We start from the raw sequence: 24,995 nt of genomic DNA, 5'->3' as shown, positions 1-24,995 counted from the left end.
CAGATTTTGGAAACCATCTCCAGACAAGTGTCACAAGGAAACTTCCCTGGAAGGAAGTTACCCCACAGCGCTCAGTTCAATGGTTTCAGTTCCGTCTCCTGTAGCACAGATGTCTCAACACTGTCACAAATAAGATATGGCAATCACTAAACTAGGGCAGTATAAGACCCAGAGACTCACTGAGTGGTAAGTCCCACTTGCCTTAAACAAAGCTGTTGAATAAACAGATTTTGAGTCAAACACAGAGGGTTGTGCACAGGCTTGCCAGGGGCTTGAGATGATTAGGATTAAATTAAATACAGAATAGTGACTAAGGGAAGTTTTTACTTCCCCAGAGGAAATCTGAGGGAAACAATGCTTCAAACAGGAGTTTAATGAAAAGAATTTCAGACTTTTACATAGTTTCTAGAGACATTTCAGAATACACTATGAAATTCAGAAAGAATGAACGTAAGAAAATATGACCTCTGCTCTCCAACAATACGAAGTGACAATGAAGTTTGGTGGGAGGCTCAAGTTAAGTTCCAACCCTCATTATAACAGGGCCTATTACTTTTTACCGTAAGAAACAAAAATACTTTCCAAAGAATTAATTTCGAGTTGCTTCGTGATCAGTTACCAGAAACCTACTAAACTACAAGCTCACCAGTATGAGATCTCTATGTTTACTTGGTCTACTGAAGTTATCTAAGATCTAGGAAAGTGAAATACTGAGATTTTCATTTAAAGTTTGAGGATTAATATGTAAGTATTCCTTTTCAGTTGCTAACAGAGACGTCTTCTGAGAAAAGCTGAAAGAGACAGATTCAAGTAGCACTCTGGGACTCTGTTTTCTCTTTTAATTCTCTATCCTCTGTCCATTTCCAGCTTCAGTTTGCTTACCAAAGACAAATCAGTGAAGAACTGAAGAAGCACTGAGGGAAGTTCATACTCATGGACATAAAATACGCTTAAAATTATCCAAGTCAACGTATGCAACAGTGCCCATGTACAAGACACGCTAAATAGTTCTCAGGAGCAATCCCTTAATTTGCCATTTGTTAGGAATGTTTCATTCTGATTAAACAGCACACTACAACCTACATGGTAAGACTCAGCTACCCCACATCAAACTTGATTTAGTTCTGCAGATTTCTACATTTAGGATAACGTGTTACACTAACAAAAGCAAAGCAGCAGATGTACATCTTAAAATACAGGATTTTTCTGTTAATGAAAGTATATTTTCTGGTGCACAGATTTTTGGCAAAGACAAAATGCAAATAATGAAAATATTTCTGTGCATTCACCTACAACCACAGTCTATTACAAACATTTTAGAGCACAACTCCCAAGGGAAAAGACCATCTGTCAGTAGGAAACATTATCCCATGTGGTGGTTTCATGGACCCAAAGAGAATTCCTATGTATTCAAAAAATTGACCATTTATGATCCAGCATGAGCTGGCACATAAGACCACCATAAAATTTCATACAGTGGTTTTGATTTACATCACTTTTAATATGTTTGCTGTTGGAAATAACTGATGCATTTGATTTCTATAAGTGCACCCTATTCCGCAGCAATATCCCTTAGTTTTTAAATTAAGCTGAAAATAGTGCACTGCTATGAATTGCCAATGGTAAAAATGCACAGCTTAAAAAAATGATGTCCTACAGATTTAACATGATTAAAAAAAAAAAATCAAAGCACCTAAAGGAAATAAAGAATTTCTAAGAGATTAATGCAAAAGACATATAATTGTATATATGAATTCAGTCAACATGGAAGTAAACACAAGCAATTACTTATGCTCAAACAGAACATTTCATATTTATCTTTTCCCATGGATGAAGACATTAAATAAATGAACCATACAATGGCTAAAACAAAGCCTTCAGAAGGAAAATTTTATCTTCTCCAAAACAAAAATGCGTTCAATATCCACAAGTCCGATCATTATGGGAAACAGAAGCAGTTTTACTACCAGTGACATTCAGCGCTAAACAAACACCACACTGGAAACACAAACCAAAAGAACTAAAATAAACAAGCTTATATTGCCAAAAGAAAGGACAGGTGATGAAGTAGTTCTTCTCTCAGCCACTTTATACTCCATAGCCTACAATTCCACACAACCTTCATTCTTCTCAAAGTTCTGAGCACATTTACTTTTCTCAGGCTACCCCCCCTCCATGTCCTGCAAGATTTTGGGGTTTTTTGCCCTCCACTGATTTTTGTAGGTTGTTGTAACTTAATGCCATATGTAATGACCCAGTCTACCCTGTGTCCCTAATTACTGTGGCTTTATCTGTGTAGTATCATAGAGTAAGCAGTTTTTAAATCCCTAGACTACTCATATCCTAAACATTTTATGGTCTTGTTCTTTCTACATGATCACACACCTGAGCTACAGAAACTGCTGAAGAAATGACACCTGTCTCCTCTGTTGTTCCCTGCAGACACAACTGTGTTCATAAGCACGCTCCTTCGATGCTGATGAAGTCACCAGAGAGACTGACAGTTTCCAGCTCACCCATCACCCACAGGCTGGTTCATCCCTCAGGACGAACACAACCACTAACACAATCACGTGCAGTCACCAAATCGCTCTCACTTTTGCCTGCCAGCAGCACTTAGGCCCTGATTCTCATTAGGGTGCCTACCGTAATAAATATCGCCATAAAGACGTCATCCTGAAGATTAGGAGTTGAACTAAAAGCTAACTCATTTTTAAAAATAAATACAGTTTTCGTATTCACATACAAAGAACCAACCTCAACCAATCTGCTTTGAAATATACTGACCCAATGTACCCTCTTTCTTATTCATCCTACAAAAGGAGATAAAATTCATTAAAATCTCACCAATCAAGAATGTCCAAGGGATACGAACAATGCTAGCATTTCTCCTACTCCTAAAGTCCCTTTCTCCTCTGTAAAGAGCAAATGATGGGTGGTCCAACTGCACTGTGACTCTTTGGAAGTAGGGGGCACAGCAGCCCCTGAAATCACAAAACCAGAAACTTTTTGATCAATACACAAAACATTTTCCCTCTTCAACAAAAAGAAACACCAAAAAAGACCCACCTGCTCCAGGGTGAATGCCAGCAACCATGCACTATCATATCTTTGTACTGCATTATCCTGTACTGCTCCCAACTATGCCTAAAGAATTCAAGTCCTCCAACACAGGGAACATATTATGTGTTTGCAACAAGTCTGCTCTACAGCACTGTATACAATTTTGGCACTATATCAAAAAATACTGACAAAAATACAACAGAAAAAGCTCTGCTTCATTTAGTCACGCCCTCTCACTGCAAGTCACTGGTTCAATTAGAAACTCCCTCTCCCTTTTCTGATCCGCTTTTATCCTCCCATGTTGCTTTCATTACTGTCCTCTCTCTTTTCCAATCCCCATAAAATCAGAGAACCATAACTGAAATTTAAATACAGCTTGCTCCATATCAGTAAACAGGCTCACTTCCAAAAAAACTTACAGAAAGTAAAAAAAATTCACTTCTTCATAGCAGTCTGCCTACATTTGGAAAAAAACTTCATGCAGTCATCACTATGCCTGTATATGACTCTAAAAGTCAAAGGTCTGGTCCAAACAGGACATAACTTTAATCCAGACAGAATTCACACATCTCTGCCACACTGAGGCAAGAAAGTCAGTAATGACAGCTTATTTAATGAGGAAGTACCTAAACATACATCTGGAGGCGTTTTCCCTGCCTTTGCTTTCAGTTGTAGGCACCTGCAGCAAGAAGCTAGTAGTCCTATCAACTCAAAGGATACCATTAAAGTGTTGGAGTGGTGTAGAATGTGAGAAACAACAACAACAAAAAGATTACTCCATTTATTAATATTCTTTCATATTCACATGCTATTATTTCTTTTAAATTAACTTCCCAATAACATTGGATCAAACGTGCTGTGGAAATTGCAGATTTACACACACTTACCTTAGCAACTGAAAGAGTTATCAGCTTGAAAAGTCAGCATACCAACAGAATCTCAGTCCCTAAAACACAATATAATTTGGCTCAGCTATTGCAACTACACAGGGAATGCACTCATTAGTTTTACCTTCATCCCCCCTGAAAAAAAATGAGGGGATAATTGGAAAAAGGAAAGCACCTGCACACAGTTCACAAAATTGACTACTAAAGTAATGGTGAGACATAAAACCCGCCTCAAGCATGCTGTGCTTGCACTCACGACATCTCACAGTCACAGCTTTCACTGACAACTACTTTGCTCAGCTTAGGATTATTGGGATTCTTCTTGTCCATCTAATACAGCAATTTTTCCCCTGGATCTCATCTTGCACATCACCTTTGAATACATATTTCTCAAGCAAACTTGACTTTTATTTCCTAAGAAAGTGATTCTATATCCGCTACTAACCCATAATTTCAGCATCAGCGAGCCCTTAAAAAACAAGTGGCTGCCTTTGAAAATATTAAATTTCTAAGCATGGGAAGAACAAAGCTATTGAGTAGTAAAGCAGTGCTGTTTACAGTTACTATCTGCCCATAATTACAAGTAAGATTTAGTCTGAAGAAATATTTTTTTTAGATGCACGAGGAAACAATTTTAATAAATGTATCAACTATCATCCCTGTTGCCTGATTACTTGAAAAAAGTCACAAATTAGATACAAGAGGAGACTTTTTCAACCACTTTCTTACTGACACAGGAGCCCTGCACTATACTATAGTACCTAAGGATTTGCTCAACCTTCATTTCAGTGACTAAATGTCCACAGTGTTCAAAGAACAGCCTCCCCTCTGTATATTGAATTAACTGAAAGATAAGAATTCATCTTCTGTGCAGAAGGCAACTTAAAAAATGAATAAAAAAGAAGCTCAAAATCTTCAGGCTCATGGTTTTCTCTGAATTGCCATCATTCACTGTAATGCCAAAAAATACATAACAGAAGGAGAAATTGTGAATGATTTTGCAAGGAAGTGGTGAAGAACCATACCGAACTTGCAAAGGCAGAAGATGCCAAGAAAGCCAGACTAACCCCACTAACCACAAAGGTAAATATGTATTTCTTTGGAACACCTCTTAAAGAGATAACAGGTTCCTGACAGGGACAGTCTTTGGTCAGCTTCAAGATTTCTAACCACTGTTCTATTAAAGTAATAGGATAATCACTTTTCCATGTGCTTTCTCTTACTCCATACATTCATAAACAAAGGAGGTTCACCACCACAGTATCTGCTTTCTCTGAGCAGAAAAACAAAGAGAATAGACTAATCTGTCTCTAAGGGGCTTACTGTCCCTGCTGCAAGCTCCTCAACCAGCTTCCCCTGCATCACCCGCAGAGCTCAGACCTTCAGAGGGAGCTAATTCAGCCCATCAATCTGTCACACCACCAATAAACTGGGAAGCAGGAGAGAGGGAAACAGTGGTGTTGGTTGCAGAAAGCTGTTTGTTCACCTAAGCAAATTCAACTGTAACAGAAGCCAAAACAGATTACACAGAAAGAGCAGCTAAAGCAAGCTGTAATTCTCACAGGAAAATAACTATAATGTAAGACAACATACAGAAGAATTCTGTAAGGAAAATGACTTGCAAAAACCAAGACTTAGGCATAATTAAGAGATCCAGAAGACTAACATCCTTAGTCAAAGTTTAGCTTAGGAGAGTCATAAGACTCTCACTCCAAACACAGTCAGAACAATGTAAAATGACAGCTAAGTAAACCAACTTCTCTAAGGTTTAAGCAGACCAACTCTGACAAGTCTTCATGCGACAGTTTAAGTCCCCACTGTCTCAAATGCCTTTCCCACCTCTTTGCTAGGTCTAGGCAAGCAAGTTGGACTGTGGCTTCACCGGCAACCACTAAGACAGGTCTCGCCTGCCACCTTCCCCCGGCAACACTGACCTACCCTCACACACCAAAATTCAGCACTTGTCAGACCTTTCTACAGACAAATTCGAATTGTAACCCCACTGAGGGCCAGCACCACCACAGTGCAATCAAAAGGCACACCCAGAGGAGATTGTGACCTCCCACTTCAGTAGCAGGGCACTATTAGAAACCTGGTGCACCCATAGCTTCAATTTAGACCCACTTCATTGTATTTTAAATAATGTAAATAAATAAATAAATGCCAACATTCCTTTCACTGGTCTTGTTTTAGGAACTGTAAGATCTGTATTCTGAACACCAGTACATGCAGTGCTTAGCCCTCCAAAGCAAAAGTTTCAGGAGCCATTTTTAAGTATCTTTATTTTTACACTTCTAAAAAACACCTTTAAGAAATGAAGACAATTCCCTATCATCTCCTTCCTTCAGCAACTCAGTCATTTTGGTCAACTTTTTTTACAGAATTTTATTTATTTTTTTTTAACACAGTATTATGACAGACTGTACCTCTCCTTTAATTCCCCTTCTTCCTCCAACTTCTATACTGTGAGCCTTCAAAGCACAATATGGAAGCAGCTCCTTATATTCATCAAAAGGAAACTGCCAGAGTTCTATAAGCTTACTTCTATGAACTACATCTCATCCACTGATTCTAGACTTGTAAAACAATTCAAAAATTGTATCAGTAGATAAGCAGAGAATAGGTTATCAGGTCCCAAGCAGGTTTCCATGCAAACAGTAATTTCCAAATAGGCAAATAAAATTAATCTCTTCAGTAGGTTAAAATGATGACCTAAAACCTGTGCATACATATACTTTTTAACAAAGCTCTGTTTGGCACCAACCTGTTTTACAAAATTATAGGGCTTCCTAGATATCAGATGTTTTCTTATTTCATCACTCAGGAATTATGTGGTTACACCAACGTTAACTGGGCATAGTTGCAAAATGAGCTGCCAGTATCCTAGAATTAATCAATCTCAAGTATATTGTTTCGTAATTAAGCTTATGAATACATCATCCCATGAATATAAAAACAGCAGCAATAAACACATCCCAGAAAAGGAGAATTAGAAGACTCTTTTTCAGCTTTCTAGGACAGCTAAATCAGTTCGAGGCCATTCTTCACTATTAACCTTTTCCAGTGTGGTTGTGCTGAAGGTCTCTAACTGGGAAGCATTTTATATAAGCAAATTGTTCTTAAACTTCTACAGTCACATAACTAGACAGCAAATTTAGGTGCTATTCCATCTGCAGTTTACAAAACTGTGTTTTAATAAAAATATAATCGTTTTGAAAGATTTAAAAGCTGTGGGGTTTTTGCCATTATGGTTGAATTAATTCACAGTTCTTTCTATATTTCTAAGATACTAATTTATACTGCAGCTACAGCTCCTGCAATAATCAATAGAGCATTCCAACATAGGAAAGACAGAAATTCAGGTTCCCATTTAACAAATATTTGAAGGAGAAAGAAAAAAATAGGGTAAGTACAACAAGTATATTTCTGTTTAAATAATATAAGCTAGCAGCTTCTTTTAATTATTGCTATTTTCAATTCCAAAACTTAAATATTTAGAAGCAATTTGCTAGAGAAATATAATCTCCACAATGCTTATCATCAAATATGATAATACTTTCAATAACTGTTATGGTAAGTAGGTCAATGATGCCTGAACAAGATAACTAAATGGACACTCCAAAATTAAACTTTTCCTCCTCCTTATCACAGTACATTTACAATAACCATATGAAAAGATTAGATTACATGGCTGGAATGTTAGCAGGCTAACACCTTATCATCCTTTCTTCTGGTATTATAATATTACAGTTCTCTTACATAGTTACACATGCTCCTGTTGTGCCCCAACGGCTTTTATGCAGCATTTTTCATAAGAAAAAATCTGAAAAGCACAAATGCAAAGCAGTTATTATTGTCCATTTTTTTAAATGGGAATTGTGTGAATCATACTTAATTCAAGTAGGCTTGCTTTTCAGGTTTGTCAAGTTTGAACTCCACACAGATGCAAATTACTGGTAAAACTTCTCCCTGCATCCTAATGAGGTACACTCTAAACCATGAAGCCAACTTGAAAACAAGAACGTTTTTGAGACAAACTTTACTTGACTTAGGTGTTCTAAGTGTTCAAGGAACTAGCATTTTAAGAGAAAATTTGACCCAACAGCACTTAACTTCTGCACGATCTTGAACCTGTGATTGCTACAACTCCAGCTTCCCAGAATAACGCCTGTGCTGGCACAAATTTTTTGCAAGGATTTTGCAGCAGGAGAAGCTGCCTAAGCAGTGCTGCGAAGACTCCCAACTGCTGAGCTCTGAACCCAACCTCTTTTCAAAACATTGCCTCATCCTTCCAAGAACGGTCAGGCCAGAAGGGAAAGCAAATTGTCAAAACTGTTGTGAAGTATTAAACAACCAAATCTGTCACTTCAGTTAGCAGATACCACCATTTCAAGTGTATCTTTACTGGCTTAAAAATGATTGCCAACACAGGACTACCGAGTATGCTGCAGTATGTGGAACACGCTGATCAGTAGGGAGATTTCTTTCACAGAATTCCTGCCTATTGCTGCTTCAAATAGGGCAGACTGAGCTCTCAAAAAAAAACAAAAAAAGGAAAAAAATTATTGACAAATGCGATCATTAAGGTTCAACAATCAGATGGATAACCTGAAGTATGGAATGAACATATGCAGATGCCCATGCAGCCAAGATAAATGAACAAAAAAAGTCTCATCCTGAAGAAAATCAGGAGATGACCTATATTAGAAGTTACTGGTTAAAATTCAGCATTTTAGAGAGATGGTTTCTTTTCTTCCAAGGCATTAATGCATTCTGGAAAATATGGCACATTAATGTGTCCACAGAGCAGCTTAGTGCTGTAACAAATAATATTCCTTCACTGCTTTAATTTTCCCATTCACTAAAAAATGAAGCTTATACCAGAAGACTGATTAGCCATCCTTGAAAAATCTTTGGAACCCATAAATCAGTTCTAACTAAGTTTAAAAAGAAGAAAAGAGCTTTTAAAGATAATTAAGTTGCTATTAATTTTATGAAAACTGGAAGCTGGATAAACATTTCCAAAATACCAATGTCATCAAAAAAGACAAGCAGAACTTGGAAATTATATACTGTTTCACAGCTGGTCACTTTGCATATGCCATTTGGATAGACAGTAAGCACATGCCTTAGCTCTACTACAGCTACACTTTGCCCACTAGGGATGAAGGAGCTTGTGGTATTGTCCTGTAAACTCTCCTCACCATACAAGGCTCAAATGCACAGGAAACACAAGTTCTTTAGTCTCAACCCTGTTACATGACAATAACATATATAAAATGCAGTCTAAACAAATGAAGAAAGTTCAGGATGCCAATTTTAAACTGCCTCAATTATCTTATATGGTTATGGGAAAGACTGGTTATTGTCAAGACAACATTTATATCGAACACAATACCAGTATTTCACCTTACAAGTCTTTTGAACTTATTATTTACATGCTGCTCACCCAGGCATAAGAAATAGAGAAACCAACTGTTTGCTCTACAGTCAGATTTAAGCAGAGGGTCTCCAGAATCTCTAGTGGCAATAATACATTATGAAATGCAACTTAACTGTTGAGTTACACACAATTTTAGGGCTCCTGCCTTAAATGGATTTTTAAACAAAAAAAAGCCCATGAGTTGCATACTGAATTTATTTATAACTATAACTCTCTTGGAACAGGTATCAAGATATATTATATTTACTAGCCTGAAGCAAGCCTAATAAAACATTCTGGCAATTTAAAGATAAACACCAGAAAAGTATAACACTGGGTAATTTTTTTTTAATTTAGTTAGCTACCCTACTTGCTATGATGGTGTCTAGCTTTTTAAGAAGATGGTATTGTTATGGGGCAGAGGAAGAACTGCTAGACCCTCTGTATGACAAGAAGGGTAGTGGGAGAAGTGAAATGTGAGTAGTAGGTTTGGAAGCCTGAGGTATTTTTCACTTCTGTTTTGTATTTTTCCATATACACAGGAAACTCCCTTGGGGGGAGAAAGAACAACTTCCCTACAGCTAAATACAAGAACACGTATAAAACAGAAAAGCCACTCAATGTTTCCATACCTCAACAAATAAGAATGTAAAGAATCAGACAAAAACATCAACACTGAGAGAGTAAAATGTATTTTTCCCATCTCCAAAATTTCTTTCAGACAATGTCTTTGCAGTAGTAGTAAATTCAAGAGAAGATTCCCTCTACACACATATACAGAGACTGTCACGTACCTTCACATTTAGAGAGTCCATTCTGTTCCCTAACCCCAGACTACCATCCATCCATTCCTCTCCATTCCCTTTTGCTATTCCAAAGTGAAGCAAAGATGAAGAAGGAGAGAGTTAAGACAGTCCACCCAGAGGTGCAGGGCCTTCCACTCCCACTGCTACTGGATGCAAGAGTTATTCAGGCCAAGACTCCAGCAATTCATTTCTCCAAGAGCAGCATTAAGAAGAGTAAGAGCTGAAGAAGAGTAAGACCCATACAAGTCTAAATGGTACTTCCCCTGAACATTCTCCTGTCTGTGACTATTTTCAGTTCAAAGGACTTTTGAGCCCAATGTTGATATCAGGAATGAACACAACTTTTATTAATAACTGGACCTCAGATGGTCCAAGCTCACTGTAGACACTAAAGGACACATACTAAGTACTTTGGGCCCCAGTGGGGCAGAGAAGAGACCAAAGGAGAGCTCTGTTACACAACAGGACAACACCAGATGTGCAAGGAAACCTCAAGGCAACTTGGCATCATCAATCATTATGGCATCATTGATCAGCCTCAAAAGGTCACCCAACCCCAGAACTAAAATTCAGTTTTGACACATCAGCAAACCCAGTTTCATACTGGAGTGGCACTGGAAAAGCCTCCAAATCACAAGGCTCAGGAGCCACAGAGGCTCAGAGTACTGTGAAAGAACACTGCAGTTGTCTGAAAGGATGCACAGAAACCAGCTGTCAAGTGTGACATGATAAAACAAATGCTTATTAATAAAGTTAACCACAAACATTAAGGGAAAGCATAATGAATCTCTACTAGTAATTCTTTTTTTTTGGGGGGGGGGGGGGGAGGAGCAGGGAGAGGGCAGTGCTGTTGAGTTTTTCTGGTTCAAGTTATTTTTTTTTTAAACAAGGAAAGGATTTTCCAGTTTTCCCCCAGAGACTGGCAACTACAAAGCACAACCAGGAAATAAATCTTCGTTAACTACACAAACAATGCTGTGACAGATATCCAACAACTTTTCAACTCTGCTACTTTCAATAGTTACAAGACCTGGTCAACCGTGCCAGCACACCTGGGGACAAACAGTATAGTCAACATCAGCCCAGCACTCTTCCCAAAACACAAGAAGCATAGAGAAGTCCTCAGAGCTCCAGTTCCCCTGACTGATTTTGTAATGAAGCCTAACAGAGCCCATCTTTTCAGGTATACTAGAGCCCTGTTAAAAGGGCTCCCTGAGCCTGCATGTCACCCAGCAGTCTGCGAGCAGTATGAGCCACAGGTGAATACAGGTTACTTACAAGAACGACACTGTGCCAAGACCTAGGGCACTTTGAACTCAGAGTCCTCAAGAAGATGCTTCTAACAGCTACAATTAGCTACAGACACTGCAGAAAACACACAGAATAAGCAATGAAAAGGAATGAGACAAAGTCAAAAGCAAGTGGGCAATGCAATAAACAGCCTCAGGCAGAAGAAAACTTAGTGGATTCCATTACAGATTATTTGGCAAAGGAGAAGCTGATAAATGACTCAACTCTTAGGAGAACAGCATGAAGCTGCTTTTGGCTTCCAAGAAAGAAATTAAGAAAGCAGCTGAAAAAAAGGAAGAGGCCACAGACTGAAGGAGCAATGATGATCTAGGACAATCCTTAAGTATTTGCTTCCTGTTTCTCCCAACTATGGTCCAGTGTTGCAAGACTGGGAGCTTGAAGGTTCCTTTTACCAAAGGAGAAAGGTTGGACACATCAGCATCACAGGCTGGAACCATTATTCAACTCTGATATGTCCAAAGGACATGCCCATTTGACTTTTTAAATTTTGTTGCTAAATGAAGTGGGGAGGATGCTTTAGACAAAGGGCTACATGTGCAGTTTAATCAGCAAGAGCAAACTGAGGCTCACTGTTGAAAAAAAAAGTGCACTATTGTTACACATAAAGTTCCCGAATATCTTAATATTAAGCTTTCAAATACACATTTTTTGTGAAGCAACAGAAGCAGGCAAGATCATGACCTGTATCACAAAACCTACAAACTAATAAAGATGCCATTATGACGAGAATAAAAAATGTAGGAGAGAACTATTTCAATCAAAGTGGTATTTTTTAACCTTTATTAAAACACCCCGGGTACAATACTATTTCTCTAAGGTTCTGAAAAGGTATTAAGACAAGCAAATCTAATACTTGCATTCAACCACTGAACCAGGCAAGAAGAAAAGCTACAATTTTATGCAGAAAGTCACACATGTTCTTTTAACCCATCTTATGTTAGGAGAAACTTTCGTATAGTAAATATTAATCCAAGTTGTCTATCAAAGCAGCATAACAAATAACCCAAAGTGTATCTGTATACACAGACACACACCCACCACTATTTGGGCAATGCTTATTTACAGAATTCAGCTTTCAAAACCTGGTCTCAGCTTTACTCTGTTTGCTTTCATCACTTCAAAAACAATCCTTTCTCGTAGTTCTGTTGCTTTAGAAATACACTATGTTAGTAAGAACAAAGTGTCCTGCTTCTTCACAGCTTTCAATATACACTCTACAAAGCCACTAGGAACAGACTGCAGTGTGAATTCAAAGTTCTATTTTATCCATCCTCTTTGGAGTAGCAAAAGGATAAAAAAATAGTAATAGCTTCCCACACATGAAGGGGACTGAAACATTTCAGTAAAAAGAAACAACAAAACTCCAAAATAAAGTGATCCTCCACTATGTCTTCTTTGCCTTCACAATATTAACAATTAGGATCTTCCTTTGGCTTTTCCCATTTCAATTAAGTTTTCCTCCTCTCTCTGTGTCAATGTTTTGGTTTTTGTTACACGAGGTATCTGGGGTTCTTGAATTCTTTAGATCATGATCAAAGGCACTGAGAGAGTCAAGTTCCAAGTTCCATAAAGTAAGGAGTAGGGCTTGGACTTGATTTAAAACATACAGTTGTTAGATTATCTCATTGACTGAGTAGCAACAGCAACTTTGCCGTTCTGTAAATAATGGTGGCAGTGATGTTCTAAGCACAGCACAAGCCTTACAGAGCTAGTAAAAGCAAAAATTCAGGGGAAAAAAGGAGCAACACTGTTGTGAAGTAGTCTGAAAATACTGCTCTGGACAAAGGTAAGTGAACATGGACTGCCCAGGAACAAAGAGAATAGGGCTTACACAGAACCTTTATGGAAAAAAACAGGGAAAGTATTCCAGTGTACTACTCCATGAAAATAATTAAAGAAAAAAAAAAAAGAGATGTAGAAGCACAACTAATTGAGGGCTGCTCACAAAATTCAGGAGAGAACAAGACTGAAAACAAGTAAATAAAACACAAAACTGTACATTATTTCAATATACTTTATATGTAACAAAGGAAGCAAAACTGACCAGATCTACACTGGAATCAGAGGAAAGGAATGTCAGGCAGTGGCTATACACATTTTTCAACTAATATCAAAACAAAAAAGCAAAAATATTAACTGGGAATGAAATTTGGACAATGGCAGAATAGTATTTTTCGTCTTATAAAAAAATAATATCATTACTGAAGGAAATCTTCTACAATTAAGGCATTAGGTAGAAGAATACTGAACGCAACAGAGAAAATATCTGAAGTGCCACCAGTAAAATCTGTTAAGAAAGTACTCCCTACAAGCATATCCACAATTTAATCCTATGCAGCAGAAACACAGAGGAAAACTTCCAGTAAGTGAAGAAGTCTCTTATCTCTACAGATAGAATACTCATCACTGCCTAGTAACTTCTGGCAAACATTAATCTGTTGCTTTTGGAGATTTTTTATTTTTTATAAGAACTGTTCAAGCTGAAAAAGATTAACTTTCAAATCTAAACTCATGCAATACTACTTCCATGACTATGCAAACTGACAAGTCTAACCAGTCCACTGCTAACTCTAAGTGCCATACAGCAATATGGTGAGACAGTAAGGCAGTAAGTAAATAATTAGAGAAAAATCAACTCACCTAAGTATTTAACAATTAAAAAAAGTTAAGATTTTGTCCAAAAAAACTACTTGAATGAAACACTGGAAACCCATGGGACATATGTCAAGAGTTTTTTTCTTATATATTTTATTTCCATATGAAAATTCAGCCTAGATTCAACAAGCACTCACATAAGGACTGGCTTAAAACTCTGCCTTGAACGGTACCTTCAGCATATCTTCTGAGGTCACCTTTTGTTTACTGCAAACTCAAAAGCCACGTGCAGATACAGTTAGTCAAGAAGAACAACTTTTATCCTTACAGCACAAGGGATCCAATAAAAAGAGTTGCCCTATACTTTCTAGTAGCCTTCAACAATTGTAAATGACTGCAAAGGCCTGGTCTACTTTTCCATTGCTATCTGAAGATTTATCATTTCAACAAGCTAATTGTGAGTAAAACTTCTCAATAAGACCTTTTTTAAATATTGTTTCATATTGTTTTGCCTGCTAACTGCTGTGAAATACAGGTATTTTGCCCACTGCAAATAAAAATGCAAAAAGTTCTGACATTTGTTTTGGTGCAGTTCTCACATTTGTTTTAACACAGTTCTTGGTACTTTGAGAGAGAGTTCTGCTATCTAAACATAGGCACTGCGAACACTAATCTTATTTACTGTATTATCAAAACCAAACATGAACATGGCCAACATCTATATTATTAATTAAAATAGATATCAGGATAAGTTTCCATGCCTTTCTGTTTCAGATGACCTTTACAGTAAAAAAAATTACTTCAGTTGCAAAGAACTCCATTTTCTATTGCTACATAACATATTCTTCTGTCTCTCTTGAAGACAAACTAAGAGGCACATTTACCTCCATAATCAGCAGCCAAACAATTAGTACAGGTAGCCACTCTTGTAAATTCAGTGCTTATACAAAGATCTCTCTAACTTTTACATCATGATTAGAATTCCATGTTACTATCATCTGTGCTGACTGAAACACTGTCAGAATGCATCAAGCATACTACAATCCTCTTTCACAGAGGAAGCCTGATCCCAAATACTTACTTTTATTAACTGCTCTGTATGACTTAATTAATGAGAGATTTGTAACGCACACATAAACAAAACAAACCAAAATTAACACCAACCATGCAATACTAAATAAAAACCAAACTGGAATGCATAGGGAGAATTAAAAAAAAAAAAAAGAAATCAAAACCAACACCCCAGGACTCAGTGCTGGCAAAGAAGTGCTGAACAGCAGAAGAAAAGAATTTGGCCAGAGAAATACTTGGACAGAAAAGACACGTCCAAAATAGTTTTGCTATATCCCCATAACTTCTGGAAGATATTACATTATTAAGGATTTTACTAGTCATCACTGTATATCTACTACAAAACTAAGAGAGCGTGAAAAGAAACACACACATGCAGAATAACAGCAGTCTTTCAATGAAGCTTTTTCTTTTCTGAATTCTTGCACTCACTACTGAAGCCAGAGCTCACTGGCAGATTTGGAAAGTGGTGACACCTTTTCAATTTTAAAAATAAGTACCTATGCAGAATAATTCCTCTGCAGAATAAAGACATGGCTAAAACACACTGCAGTACCACCTCATTTTATTACATCCCACATTTATCCACTGGTCATGCCCTAGTCATTGTATTTGTCTCAATTATGTAAGAGCAGCATCTCTCTAGTGCCTTTTCTAATACCCCTCACTATAACCAAAACATTAATGATTAGCACAGTCACTCTTGAGTCTTCCTTACCATACCTTTCTCTTATGCAGATTAAAAACCTACAGAAGTTTGGTGTCTTCTGACCACCTTCCACAGCCAGAGTTGGGAGAGAAGACATGGTGTCACCTGTCAAAACCCAGGGAACAGCCTGGAACTACACCAAGCAACAAGAAGAGAGTCAGGAGACAGTCACTCTATTTCCACCTCTCCCTGGACTTTCTGTTTGACCTTGGCAAGTTACTGATTTTTTGTGCTTGTTTTTTCATGTTCAGGACATGAAGAGCTTTTACGCAGATGGCTGGAACAACAACAATAACTAAGTCTAATTATTAGTTATTCTATTATGCCTGGCCTTAGAACTCTTCCACAATGGCATAAATTCAGAGTGAGCACAAGAACCTCCAACTCTCTAGACTTTAATTTTGAAGCTCCCTTTATGTAAGATCACCAGTGAAAGCAGTAACAGCCCTTATCAAGACACTCTCCCCTGTATTAATAACAGATAAAAGCTTAGTTTCACAAATTCTTGTGCTGAGCAAACAAGTTTAACCTTACTTTCTACACTGGCAGTTCCTAATCCACAATTTGCAAAAGAAACACTACCAGCAAGATCCTTTGCCACTGCTTCTAGACAAAATTTAATTATGGAGTTAAAATAAGAGCTGCCAGGAAAAGGAAAGTAGGATATTGTTTAAAGAGTATCTTTTATTCCGTGAAGTTTCTATGGTCCGGGAAAAATTAGGGACCAGTATTTTGTACAATTCAATTCCCTCTTTCGGGCTTGGAAAATTCTGAATTTCATGGCAGTCTGATCGAGTTTCATTCTGATACCAAGTTTCCTGGTAATCTCCCAAAGCACCACAGACTGGAAATATGCCACAAGTATGGCTTTAAAAAAACAACAAATTGTAGATGAAATGTTCTACAGACCAAGCAATCTTACCAAGAATACAAGCAGAAAGGTTTTTTTTCTGGCACATTTAGAAAAATGTCTACATTACTCTGCACTCATAAATGGAAAATTTTAAGTGTTCATTCTGCTACTCAAGTAACTATAAGAAATTAGATTAACAACTGGAAGACTGACTAGGACTGACTTCATAGCAGTATATACTGCTTAATCTAACCTACCAGAAGTAGAAAAATTAAATGAAGAGTGTAATCTCATACAGAGAAGTTAAAAATGACCAGTTGCCAAAACAGCTTGTTGCGTATTAGAGAAAGCGTTCTGGATTTTCACTACAGTGATTACATGGCACTGCATACAAGTTAGTCATGCAGTTACAACGAAGTGGAGACACCCCTTGCTCCTGAATAAGAAACAAATGAGGAAAAGTTATACCATAGCACAACCACCTAAGGTCTTCATGTCTTCCAGTGAAGCAATGTAAACAACTTTAGAATCATAGACTCAGAATATCCTGAACTGGAAGGGACCCAACAGGATCAGTCCAACTCCTGGCCCTGCACAGGACACTCCCAAGACTCACACCATGTGCCTGAGAGCATTGTCCAAATGCTTCTCGAACTCTGTCAGATTTGGTGCTGTGACCACTTCCCTGGGGAGCCTGTTCCAGTGCCCAAACATTCGCTGGGTGAAGAACCGTTTTCTGATATCCAACCTAAACCTCCCCTGACACAACTTTAGGTCATTCCCTTGGGTCCTGTCACTGGTCATCACAGAGAAGAGATCAGTGCCTGCCCCTCCTCTTCCCCTCACAAGGAAGTTGTAACTGCAATGAGGTCTCCCCTCAGTCTCCTCTTCTCCAGGCTGAACAGACAAAGTGACCTCAGCCCCCCCTCCTACAGCTTCCCCTCAAGGCCCTTCACCATCTTTGCTGCCCTCCTTCGGATGCTTTCTAATAGTTCAATATCTTTCTTATATTGTGGCACCCAAAACTGCACACAATAGTCAAGGTGAGGCCTCCCCAGTGCAGAGCAGAGCGGGACAATTCCCTCCCTTGACTGGCTGGTGATGCTTTGCCTGATGCCTCCCTGGACATGGCTGGCCCTCCTGGCTGCCAGGGCACTGCTGACTGAGATTCAATTTGCCATCAACCAGGACTCCCAGATCTCTTTTTGGGGTGCTGCTCCCCAGTCTCTTGTTCCTCTGTACATACATGCAGGGCTGCCCTGTCCCAGGTGCAGAACCTGGCACTTGCCCTTGTTAAATTTCACATGGCTGGTGACTGGCCAGCCCTCTAATTAGTCAAGATCTCTCTGCAGGGCCTCTCTTAATTAAAATAACTACGGAAATATGTACTTAAATTCAACAAGCAGGCTTTCAAGACTTATCTACATAAGAAGAGCCTCGCAAACTTCCTGAAAATACATGCTGTTGACTGCAGTTTTCACTCTGCTTTAGAAAGAAAAAATCATATCTCAGCAGCCTTGAACAATCTTATAAATCAAAACAGTAAAATATTATAATGATATTTTATAGTAAAATTTTATACATCAGTAAGCTTTTAAAAAATAAAAATCCTAAATGGAACACAAAACTAGTGTTTATCATTGGCTCTTTTAATATATAATACATATATAATACTAAAATATATTATATATATAATAGTCTCCATCTATTGTAAGGATGCAAAACTGCAACCCTAATCAAGAGATTTCTCACATTGTACATACTGAAACCTCTACCTTCTTTCCTTTTTAGGCAAAAAAGTTTACCACTGCAAATATGCAGCTTACACATTTACAAGCAAAAGAGAAGAAGATACGTGGCCATATGTCACCATCTGGCTAACTGAAGTCCATTTGACAAGTAGGAAGCATTTTGCAGAAAGTGAAATTATTTTAAACAGTATAAATAGGCTTTGAAAATGGCTGTTATGTGACACAGCAGAGACAACGAAAGAGAGTTTCTTCAGATTGCAAAGGGTACTTAACTTTCTTTTAATAAAGGTAGCAACCACAAAATACACACATACACTCAAGTATGACTAAAGAGCACCACAGCATAAGTAGAACCCCAGGAAATGAGATAATGTAAAACTAAGTTTAGCACTTTTCCAAGACTCAGTAAGAATACAGATATGGAAACTGCTATTTTCTGTTAATAATTTTCTCTTCAAAGAAATTTATTGGCTGTTTCCTTTTTTGCATTTTTGTATTGGAAAGATATAATGATAATTCTATATTTATAATACAACTATAATATTCTATATTCTTTCACTGCCACTCATAATCATAATTATTAATTAATGCAATTATGTTCCAGACAAGTATCAAGTGTCTAATAAGCACTATAAGCATTTCCACATAAAATAATTAAAGTTCACTAAGATCAAGAATATTACTGCACACCTATAAGTATAAAATTGCCTTGAAATACTACAGACTTAAAAGTTTTGTCAACAGACAAGATTTAGTCTGACAATACAGTCAGTGACATTTACCTTTTTCCCTTCTTTACCTAAATACACAGGAAAAAGTAAGCAACTCTATAAAAGCAGGCAGACACTACAATTGCTCATTTTTTAAAAACAGTGAAATAACAAATCCACTTAGAAATACACTTTCCCTGTGAAATGCTCTTGGGAGGCAGCGATCCAGCACCTTACAGTGACATATAGGACAATTAATAATGTGCTTGCAATTAACATCCAAAGAATTTAAGGTGGCAAGTACTAAGAACATAGAAGAGATGCCCTGAAACTTCAAAATTCTGCTGACACGATTTGCTCTCCAGATGTGAAACTAATATTTTGCATAAATTATATTCTTCATTCCCAAGAGAGATTCAAATGTGTTGCATAAGATAGAATACTTGTTTGCATTAAATATTTATTTTACAAACCTAAATTACAATTTGGCTCTTCAAGTTTATCAATAAACAGAACAGGACAGGTTTGAACTGCACCTTAAAGGTACTCTTCACCAAAAATGAGTTACTAAGTATAAAACCTTTTTTCAAAGTCCTTGCCACTGAAGGCACCACAAGTCTTTTAGGAAGATTTCACATGTACCTACAGGCTATTTACCCTACTTTTCACAATACTTTTAAATATAGAAATATTGCAGTTCAAACTAATGAAAAACAACCCTAAATGAATTAAAGAAACTCTCTCTCATTTGCAAACCCAGTATAATTATGCAATTCATAGCACGGAACACGATACTTAAAACAGAGTTACTTCTGCAAAAAGGTATCAACAAGGGATACTGTCTTTTAATTGGCTATAACAAACATACACATACTATGCCAAATAAAATAGTCTACAGATTATTTCTGGAGAAGTCAAGCTATAGAAAGATTATTTTCAAAGTTTCTTTGTGCTTTGTATCAACCAGAATAAGTCAAACAACAAAGAGCTACTTAATACAATGAATAAACAATGAAAGCAAATAAAATCCGAATTAAGAGCTTAACTACATAAAACTGCTCCTACTGAAACTACAAAAGGTTAAAAGATTATTTGTCAGCATTGCAGAAGATTCCTTCAAGATTATAGTGCTCACCAGGATTTCCCAACAGTCAGACTTAAGACAAGACATGCTCCTTGATAATGATTTAAATGTTAGTCACACAAAACATCTACTCATTTGATTGTAAACGAGTTTTTCCCAACCTTTAACACTCATCAGGTGCACATACACAATACAACAGCTGTAGTTATGCTATTACTCAAATCTTAATAAGCACTGTTTAAACCTTCAGTGACAGTAAAAATGTAGCCTGAAGATCCCATCCATGAATTCTAGTCCTACAGTCTACATCATCCTGTTTCCACTCAAGCTTCATTTAAACCATTCTCACTGACATCTCTTGCAGCCTAACCCTATGATGAGGCTCAGAATCAACATGTAATTCTTGTCTTCCTAGACATGTCAATCTCCCAAGACTACCAGCAATGCTTCTTTTCCGGAAATACTCTCCCTGACTTCCTTGGCACTGTTGCTCTCATGATTCATCCCTTATCATTCTAATTGTTCTTTCAGTATATCCTCCTGAAGCAACCTCCTCATTCACCTGTACTATTTTATGAATCATTTAATAGGTTTCTGTTGTGCATCCCTTTCCATTCTTCTTCACTCTATCCAAGGCCAGGATTCAAATTCAACTATGAACTCCCTGCCAGTAATCAGAAACATCCTTTCTACTCCCTGTCTCCTGTGCTTGTCCAAATCAACTTCCCAGCTTGCATCTCTCTTTCCCCATACTGACACCTCACTATCAGCTCAGCCTCAGCACAGACAACACATAGGTCTTATCCCTTTTATCATTGCTTCAGTCTCCTTTCCACTAATGCAACTCATGAGCTTTCAGGAATCTTAACCAAGTGTTAGCATTCAAACCATGGTTCTCTATAGGTCCTAGAAATAACCTGGTGTTGAGATCCTGGTGATGCCCATCACATTATCAAGATAGCCCTTTAGTATCTTAAGTTTTATCCAGTGACCGCAGCAGTTCACATCTGAACTAGTGAAGCATCCTTCATCTTTCAAAATCCAGCACTGACCCTCATGAACATTGTTCTCTCAATAGCTTTTTCTAGCCCAAGGTCAGATCACACAAGTTCTCCCTTCACTCTCTACTTCAAGACCCTCACTGGTCAATGTCTTCATCCTAAAATTACTAATCAGGATGCAGATGAGGTTAAAGTTTCTATGAACTGTTATATTTTCATCTCTGAACTTCTCTTTACTTGGCCTTGTGGCTGGAAGAGCTCCACAAAGCAGCATCTTCTCTCAAAAAACCTCCTACAAGTTTTTTCATCGTTCCATTAAAAACAAACAAAACTACCAGATGACTGGGACATCTACACCAGCACACCAAAATTCACTGCACTGATGCCAAATATTCTCCTGTGTCATCACAGATTTGATGTGCCTTCCCTTGCCCTTAAATCATAAAGCATTCTGGGTCAGGAAACCCCTCTTAACCACTCAATTCCGGGATGACTAACTCAGGCACGGAACTTGAATAGCCTGTTACTTATAAAAGTGTATTAAAACAATTTCTACTTTACAGTGGCTATGGAAAACATCATACCAGTGATAAGCCCACTCAAGTTATTTTTGTCTTTTTCAAGGCTTGTCAACCTGTTTGAAAAATAACCCAAATTATACTCCTATTACAGAGGTTTCCACTGGTAATTGAGTACTCCAGCCAATGCCTATATTTTCCATTTTAACCTATCCTTTCTAAATTTTGTGCACTTGCTGCTGGTATAGGCATCTTTGCAAGGGCTTGGTTTTTTTGTTGTTTTGTTGGTTTTAGGGGGGGGGTTGTTCTGTTTTGGGTTTTTTTGCAACGGTTTCTAGTATTTTAAAGATCTGGTTGTCCCAGGCAACTGAAAAGACACCATTCCACACGTTATGTAATTTTAAAATTACATAAAATTAAGTTCATGGCATTGGAGTTTTTCTGTCATATGGCTGTGTCAGACCTAGCACAGCAATTTTCAAACTGACACCTATAGGTACATTTGTAGTACCAGTAATTATTTAAAATCAAGTGTTTTGCACTCAAAATGTGCTTCTCTAATTATATAAGATTTTCATTGATTTTGTCATCTTAAAATTACGTTTCCCTAAATTGTTCACAAGCAAAACCAAAAACACTCCACAAAACCCCAAAACACTATCCTATAATTCCAGTCATAAATTACCACTTCTTTTAATAATAGTTCAAATTGTAACTCATTTTCAGTTACATACCTCACGTTTCCGTGTACTTTCTCATTATATCTGGTTCTGACACTGAGAAATTTAGGTTCAGTCACATTGTACATACAAGTAAATTTGATCAAAACACTTGAGATGCAACAGCACGAGTGTGCAAACAACAAAGTGGTAACATACCCTGACTGCCCCCCAAAACTACTTCCATTTCAACACAGCATAAACCTATGTACCGTAACTTAAGCTCAGTCATACAGTTTTCACAGGAAAAAAAGTTTTTACATCCAGCTAACAGTGACTGCAGGAGAGCCACATAAGCTTTACCTCAGGTTTGAGCACCCCTAGGAACTGCAAGCTGCCCTTTCAATCACAATGCAGGATTTGCACACTACATTCTTCACTTAACTGCTTTTTAATTTCAAGCACTTTTTTTCCCCCCTGTGTAAGTAAAGAACAGCCCAGAAAGAAAACTGCTTGTACTGACTATTTTGGAAAAAAAAAAATCAGCTACTGGAGTACCATCAATTTTTAATCCTAATACACATAGAAAACTCAGCAACAGAGATGTACGATAAAAACAGATCATATAATTAAAAAAACCATAAGCTTCTGAATGCAATCTAAATATAACATTAACCAAAGTTAACAAATTTCATTTTACCAATGCTAAAGCATTTAATAATAAGAAAACAAGACTACTTTTCCAGAGAATTATTCAAATTACAGGTTTTGAACAATAAATTTAGCATTAAAATCCTAACCTGCACACAATTTTTTCATTCCTGTTAAAATGTTATTTTTTCTATGGCTCCAATTATTCGATCATTGATGTTTTTTAAAAAATAAATAATCTACAGTTGTTTTTGTCAACATTCTAACAGATGTCTGAGAAGGATAAAAGTAATGTCACAAACATGACAACGCTTCTGACAAACCTGTAGTAATCAATAAACAAAAGGAAATGGAGCCCAAATATTCAGATGAGTAAACTAACAGAAACGTGGAAAAACTTAACTGCTAACTGGAGCGCAGGGTAATAGTTATAGCAAACTTTAACACCATTTGTTCCCTTTTTTCAGTTCTAACCTCTAAAATAGTACATGCCAGGAATCATAGCAAACAAGGCTAGCTTCCCTAAGGAACATTTAATTGGGAAAACATATATGAGCAGCAAGATGCCTCCATGAGGAGAGAAATATAGCGAAATCTGCAATTTATTTTTCGACAAACAAGAGTGAGGAATTGGAAACACTACTGCAGCCAAACAAAACAACAAAATACCATAATGCTACCTTCTACATGAGAACAAAAGCATCAACCACCAACTCCACCCCACCCCCAAGCAGGCTGTTGCTCTCTAACCACAGAGCCAATGCTGCAGACAATGTAATCCCACAGGGAAGACAGAAGGTCACAGACACACTGTGAAATCTTAAAATAAGGTCCACGTTTCAGAAAGACACAGCAGTACTTTAACCAGTCAGAATTTCATTTGGAACAAACAGGTTGAGTATAGAAACAGCTTGTAGTTCTCCTGACTGTCCTTTCCCTCAACACATAGAGGGAGGTCACATGTGCTCAGTGTAGTCCAAAATTAAGGACACGGCACTTACAACAAGCAGCAGCAATCAAGATGTGGTGACGACGGCAACATGCAATGCAACACTGTATGTGTGATTGCACACTGTATACCAGCACTGGATCTGTTATTATTCATCAGCTGTAGGTGGCTAAAAGGGTGTCACTTATTACAGTGACACATCCTGCAGCTGGCCAGCCATGATTAAGTATTACCCACTGTGGCTGAAAGGGACGGCGACTACCATTCATTATGACCCAGCGTAGCTTAGTGGGGTAGGGACGCTGCCACTCTTCCCTGTACCGCAGTACTTGGAGGAAAGCAGCTAAAACTCAACAAAGCCCCAGGAATGGTATGCAGAGAACCTCAGTCTCCCAGCCCGAGAGAAGGGGTGTCCTGCTAGCAGGGGCAGAGCCCGCCCGCGCTCGGCGCGACCGGGAGCGCTCGGCCGCGGGGTGACAGCGCCGGGCCCGGCCCGTGTGCGAGGGGCGCCGGGGCACCGCGGGGACACCGCGCTCAACTTCCACCACAGCAAGGAAAGCCTTTGTCCGAGTGCTGCCGGTGCGCGGCCGGGGGAGCCGGGGGGACCCCCTCCCGCGGCGGGACGAGCCGGGGCGACCGAGAAGGAGGAACAGCCCATGCCAGCCCCGCGTCCCCTCCCCGCCGGGCTCCGCCGCTCCCCTGGGAGCACTCAGAGCGGGACCCGCTCCGGAGCAGCCGGGATGAGCACTGACCCTGCACGGAGTCCCGACCGGCGTGTCCACGCCGGGGAGCAGGAGAGCAAAGGGAGCGCCCGGCCCCGCCGTGCCCCCCGCGCTGCGGGGCGGCTGGAGAGCGCGGCCGCTGCCGGCCCGGACCCGGGGCGCCTCCTCCGTGCGCCCACCCGGCGGGACCCCAGCCCCGCGGGGTGGCGCGGCCCGCCCGCGGGCCGTCCAGA

General features: G+C 38.6%; 1 protein-coding gene across 3 annotated transcripts in view; it reads right to left on the bottom strand.

Annotated features, from left to right (window-relative positions):
• Positions 1-24,995, bottom strand: part of RBPJ (recombination signal binding protein for immunoglobulin kappa J region) — a 149,993-nt gene that overhangs the window by 33,096 nt on the left and 91,902 nt on the right. Inside the window, exon 1 of one of the 3 annotated variants that reach the window (XM_027643027.1) lies at positions 3,951-4,883. The exons of the other annotated variants lie outside the window; for them this stretch is intronic. The gene's annotated coding sequence lies outside the window, so the exon portion shown is untranslated. Of the gene's footprint in view, positions 1-3,950; positions 4,884-24,995 lie in introns of those variants that run through there. 3 annotated transcript variants of the gene reach the window in all.

The sequence above is a fragment of the Corapipo altera genome, unplaced genomic scaffold, assembly GCF_003945725.1.
Source record: "Corapipo altera isolate COAL_440 unplaced genomic scaffold, ASM394572v1 22, whole genome shotgun sequence".
In the NCBI taxonomy this organism is placed as follows: domain Eukaryota; kingdom Metazoa; phylum Chordata; class Aves; order Passeriformes; family Pipridae; genus Corapipo; species Corapipo altera.
Note: the sequence above shows the minus strand (reverse complement) of the source record. Positions and strands in the feature narration are given on the sequence as shown.